This window comes from Mus caroli, unplaced genomic scaffold (assembly GCF_978045245.1).
Source record: "Mus caroli unplaced genomic scaffold, Mus_caroli_1 scaffold_1, whole genome shotgun sequence".
NCBI lineage: Eukaryota > Metazoa > Chordata > Mammalia > Rodentia > Muridae > Mus > Mus caroli.
In genome coordinates this window covers 128,658,178-128,664,326 of record NW_028227256.1, presented here as the reverse complement: position 1 = coordinate 128,664,326, position 6,149 = coordinate 128,658,178, and positions in this window count along the sequence as shown.

The window sequence follows — 6,149 nt, the reverse complement described above, 5'->3', positions numbered from 1 at the left end:
GCAGTGAGCCGTCTCATTCAGAAAAGGAGCCTGATAGGACAATGCCAGAGACAGAGGACTTTGGGTGTCTGGGTTTGCTGACACATACATATGACCCATTAAAGAGAGTCTGGTCTCTGCACATCTCTGCACCGGCCCTGGTATGGGGCTAAGGGGATCCTGGTACCCTCCATGCTATACCTGAGGTCATATCAACTCTGGTAAAGGGTACCCAGGGTCATGGGTAAAACAGGAAATGCCTGGGCATCTGTGTCCTGCCCTTGGAACAGGGTGTGCCTGTGGTGACCAATGAGGATAACCCAGAGAGAATCCTGAGGAGGGACGTGGGTTCTGGTCTCCATGGATCGCTCTGCTTTGCCAAAACTACGTGGCTCCTTGGGGTGGGAGGGGCACAGAGATGCAGAGAGGGCTGGGCCAGGTTAAGTGATGTATACCTTTAATCTCAGCACAAAGGAAGCAGAGACCAGTGGGGCTCTCTCTCTCTCTGTCTCTTTCTCTCTCTCTCTCTCCTGCCTATCTGTCTCTATGTGTGTTTGTCTGTGTCTGTCTCTGACTCTGCCTCTCTCTGCCTGTTTGTATGTGTGCATGTATGTGTGTCTGTCTCTGTCTGTCTTTCTCTCTGGGTGTTTGTGTCTCTGCATGTTTGTGTGTATGTATGTGTGTCTGTCTGTCTTCTATCTTTCTGTCTCTGTGTCTGTCTCTGTATGTGTTTCTCTGTCTCTGTCTCTCTCTGTCTCTCTCTCTGGGGCGGGGGCAAGGGTGGGGATAAGTTGTAAGTTGGTATTGAGGTGGCCATGGCTGGCACAGTGGCGATCGAGCACAGACCTAACTGGTTCTCGCTCACCTCCTGCTGCTCACAGAACACCTCCCTCGTACCTAGCTGTGCCTCCAGCCACAGCTCTTAGAGTGCTGAGAATCCAGCTGTCTCCCAGTGCCCTGCTCACATTTGTTCCGAGACCACACAAACTGCCAAGCCCTCAGGCATGCCTCCTGGCCTTACCTGTTCTGTGACCCTGGTACTTGAGGGCGCTCCTGCTTCCTCAACAAAGCAGTGGAAGCTGGAGTGAGCCAGGGCTTGCTTCCTCATCAAAGCATCAAAGTGTGGAGCCTCTCAGGCGACAGCTAGTGATTCCTATAAGGAAAGGAAATGCACAGGCCGGGGTCCAATGAGAAGATGACTGCATGCAGCCTGGGCACTAAGTGCCTCCCCCTGCCCTCTGCCCCGTGCCCTCTGCCCCGTGCCCCCTGCCCCGTGCCCCCTGCCCCCTCCCCTCTGCCCCCTCCCCTCTGCCCCCTCCCCTCTGCCCCCTCCCCTCTGCCCCGTGCCCTCTGCCCCGTGCCCCCTGCCCCCTCCCCTCTGCCCCGTGCCCCCTGCCCCCTCCCCTCTGCCCCCTCCCCTCTGCCCCGTGCCCCCTCCCCCCTGCCCCGTGCCCCCTGCCCCGTGCCCTCTGCCCCGTGCCCCCTGCCCCCTGCCCTCTGCCCCCTGCCCTCTGCCCCGTGCCCCCTGCCCCGTGCCCCCTGCCCTGTGCCCTCTGCCCCGTGCCCTCTGCCCCGTGCCCTCTGCCCCCTCCCCTCTGCCCCGTGCCCCCTGCCCCGTGCCCTCTGCCCCGTGCCCTCTGCCCCCTCCCCTCTGCCCCCTCCCCTCTGCCCCGTGCCCCCTCCCCTCTGCCCCGTGCCCCCTGCCCCTTGCCCTCTGCCTACCTGCAAGGTCTGGACCCATCTCATCAAATCACCACAACGTCTTTCTCCCCGATCTCATGTATAAACAAACACTGGCATCCCCAAGGGCTGAAGTGACTGGTTACATAACAAATTAGAATCCCATGTCTGTTAAGACCTGGGGACATGGCTTGGTGGCATAGGCCTTGCCTACCATGTACAAGTCCCTGAGTTCAGTGAGCCCCAAGTTCCATTCTTAGCACCAGGAAAAAAAACCAAATCAACAACAACAACAACAAAAAACCCTACCCAGAATTCCAGAGCCATGGGTCTGTGTGCAGCCCAGCCCTCCTTGGTCGTTAGGGAGGAGCGCGTAGAGGGAAGGGAACATGTCAGCAGCGAGACCAGGGAGGCAGGAAGGGAGCACAGAGTAGTTTGCAGCTTCCTGCGGGAGCACTGTGAAGGCCAACATTTATTATTATACTGCGGGCCCACTATGTGCGGACGCTGCTGCATCTTCAGAACCTTGCTGTGCTGCTGTCCTTGTGCTTTGACTTTGGTTGTAGGGATACAGGGAGAGGTGTCTGGGTCACCACTCCATTTAGAATGCCGGTGGCCTGCGGGGGATGGGGTGGGGGCAGGGTTTAAGACCCTGAAGGACAGGCTTACTCCTGACTTGCATGGACCCAGGAGACATGATGGCTCTGGAGAGGAGAGCTGGATGTGGGAGTGAGGCAGGGCTGAGCGACCAGCTATGAGCTGCCAGGGCTGATGGGTTGCAGGAGCCTCTGCTAGTGCCCTAGGGACCAAGCTGAGCCAAAACCCCTGCCTGGGCCCTGGAGCCCAGTTTCCTGGGTACCCAGAAGTCATTTCCTGATAGTGTGCCACTCTCCTAAACAGAAGCCTTTCTGCTGGAGTCCCTGGTGAGCCATTGTCCCCTCTGGCATAACATTTACTGTCCTTGGTACTGGGTCAGGAGTGCCCAGGGCCCCATCTGACCTTTCTCCATGTCCACTTACAGCTACTGACCAGAAGGCCCTGTTTGTTGATTGCTGCAGAGCAGGGCCCACGCTTCCAGGTACCTAGGGGTTGGTTGGCTCTCCCTGTCCCACTCTTTCAGGTATGGTAGGCTTCTCCTACAGAATCTTATCCCCAGGCCCTGTCAGCCTTCAAAGCCAGAAGTTCCTTGGGCCTGTTGGCTCCTCACAGACTCAGACACCCTTCATATCTCCACAGCCACAGCCCCGGGAAGGTTCTGGAAGATGCAGGGCCTTCTATACTTTGCCCTGAAGTATGGAGCTGGGGTCAGAGCTGATGCCTGACAAACTCCTTTCTTCCTCCCTCAGAGCAGTTTGGCTGCCTGTGGTCCATTTTTCTTCACCTTTGTTTGGACACTTGCTTCAAATTTGGGGCTCCAGAACCCCCCTCTGAACCTCCTCTGTACAGACCAAATCATCAACATAGACATTGGTCACAGCCTTCATGCCTGGCCCTGTGCAGGGAGCCAGGACAGGTCAGGTACAAGACACACCTCCTTGCTTCTGAAAGCTCAGACCATCAGGTCAAGGTGGCCTTCTTCAAACAGATTTTTGTCAGGTACTGTGTGCTTGGCTCTCTATACAGCAGAGAGCTAGAAGGGAAACGAGCTTTGCCCAGCTGAACACAGGGCCAGAAGTTCAAGAAGATGAGCTAAGGCTGCACCAGGAGATGTGAGGGCAGGGGTGGGCATGCTGGTTCAGCCAGAAGTCTCTGATAGAGTCAGGGGAAGTAGGTAGGTAAGGGGGGAGCTGGATGGACAGCCAGGAATAGAATATTCCAGCAGAAGTCCTGAAGACCATGGGCCTGAAACTGAGCATGACATAGAGGCTGGAGCCGAACAAGCCCAACAGTCCCAGAAGGCTACTGTCCCCTGCTCCAACAAGTGACCCTACCTCCATCCATCCCTCCCTTCTCTTCCCAACCCTACCACCCCTCACCAACCTAAAAGAGCAGCAGGACCTGCTCCTGCTCCACCTGTTATGACAGTGGCTGGTGACATTGCTGGTGCTCCTCGCTGGCTAGCTCTAGATGAGCACGCCAACTTTCCTCATCAGACAGACAGGCCAGGGTGCACTGGTACAATGACGAGATGTGACACCACTGGCCACTTCCCTCCATATTAGATCTGCGCTTGCCTTCTCTTTGGCCTTCTTCCCCCGCCACTCTGGGGTGTCGCACACCCTGTCTTAGTTCCTTTTCCTGTCACTGTAATACAGTATCCTGACAGAAGTAACTCAGGGGAGACACAGTGTCATCTCACAGAGGTACAGTCCCTCATGGCAGGAAAACAGAGGTGGTGGGAGGTTGAGGTGACTGGTCACGTCACATCCCAAGCAGGAAGTGGAGCTTGATGAGTGCTTGCACCCCTCCCAAACATGCTTTCTTATACGGTTCAGCACCCACTTTTAGGATGGCTCCCCCCTCCTTAATTAATTAACCCATCAGTCACTCTCAGGCCCGCCCAGAGGCTAAGCAGGCATTGCAGTGTGCCTGGAGGCTTGTCTCCCAGGTCATGCCAGGCTCACACGCCACCACAAGCCTGCCCTTTGTCAAGTTGGCACTCGGACACATCACTTATGCCATAACCTTCTGTAATCTCAGGACCATTTTATAATACAACGTCTCCCCCACCATTTAATCCAACTTCAAAAGACCCTAGTCTTTAATAATTTTAACATTTTTTTAATGTATGTGCTCTATCTGCATGTACACTTAAATGCCAGAAGAGGGCATCATATTTCTTTCTTTTTAAAAAATTTTTATTCAACCTTTTTTTTTTTTAATCACCTTCCTGGTCCACCCTCTGACTGTTCCACATCCCATACCTCCTCCCCACCCCCCTAGACCTCCCCACTCCCTGGGGCCTCCAGTCTCTTGAGAGTTAGGTGCATCTTCTCTGACTGAACCCAGACGAGGCAGTTCTTTACTGTATATGTGTTGGGGGCCTCATATCAGTTGGTGTTTGCTGCCTGGTTGGTGGTCCAGTGTCTGAGAGATCTAGGGGGTCCAGGTTGATTGAGACTGCTGGTCTTCCTACAGGGTCGCCCTCCTCCTCAGCTTCTTCCAGCCGTCCCCTAATTCAACCACAGGGGTTACCAGCTTCTGTCCATTGGTTGGGTGTAAATATCTGCATCTGACAGGTTTCTTTATAGATGGTCTTGGGCCACCATATGGTTGCTGGAAATTGAACTCAGGACCTCTGGAAGAGCAGTCAGTGCTCCTAACCTATGAGTCATCTCACCAGCTCCCAATTTAACACCTTTTAAAAGTTCAGACTTCACTGAGACCCAAAGCAATCTCTTATATGTGAGTTCTTATAAAATAAAAGTTTCATGCCAGGAACCAGGCTCAGCTTAGAGAGGCGTTCTGAGAAAAGGGGTGTCTGGGAGCAGCAGAAACAAATCATGGGTCTGAGCTGGAGGTCTATGTTCTGCTCCAGACAGCTTTCGAGGCCGCTTTTTCTCTGATCTGCGTTCTCTCCGGTGGTCTCCAGATGGCTCTCCCTCTCTATTTTCTTCTTGAGACAGTTCTGCAAGCAATTCTGTCTTGCTATTCTAAAAAAATGTTCTGGATAACTCACCTTTTGCAGACCATAACCCCAGTCCTTTATTTTACATATCAATCCAGTCATTTACTCCAGGTCCCCTTTTTTATCATCCTGTGAATCAGCATCCCGTGACCCAGCCCCTTAATTCTTAGGAGACAGCAAACACTTTTTTCTTTTTTTAAAGATTTATTTATTATTATATCTAAGTACACTGTAGCTATCTTCAGATGCACCAGAAGAGGGCATCAGATCTCATTACGGATGGTTGTGAGCCACCATGTGGTTGCTGGGATTTGAACTCAGGACCTTTGGAAGATCAGTCGGTGCTCTTAACCACTGAGCCATCTCTCCAGCCCACTTTTTTTTTTTTTTTTAACATTGTAAAAGAATTCAGAGCTCTGCCTGCCTCGGTTAAGCACAGAGGATAAACTAGTTGAGTGGGACCCTGCCCTGAAATTACCATTTCTACCTTGCCTGTGCCTACCCTTGCTCTGTCCCGGGCCAACCTTGAACTCAAGAATCTGCCTGCCTTTGTAAGCATAAAAAACTTAGCTAGGTGGGATCTCCTGGGACCATCACTCCCTAAATCTCTCTATCTCCCTCCTCGGTATCTTTCTGACAACATGGTTCACAGTGCAGCTGCCTCTGTTCCTTTAGCTCCATGAAACTCCTCATACAATTCACATTACAGCCTTATGTTTTACATAGTTAAGAAATTATATATTTTTGAACTCATGTTTTTAGAGCTCTTTTCCACAGCCTTAAGGGCTGTCCTAAAGGTCCCAGTGTTCAGCATTTTGCTAAAACATTATCCACACTCATGCTGTCTCTGATTATCATGGAGTCCTTAACAGTAACAGGGAGGACATTCCTTGAAGGAAGAATGTAAAATATGTACATTATT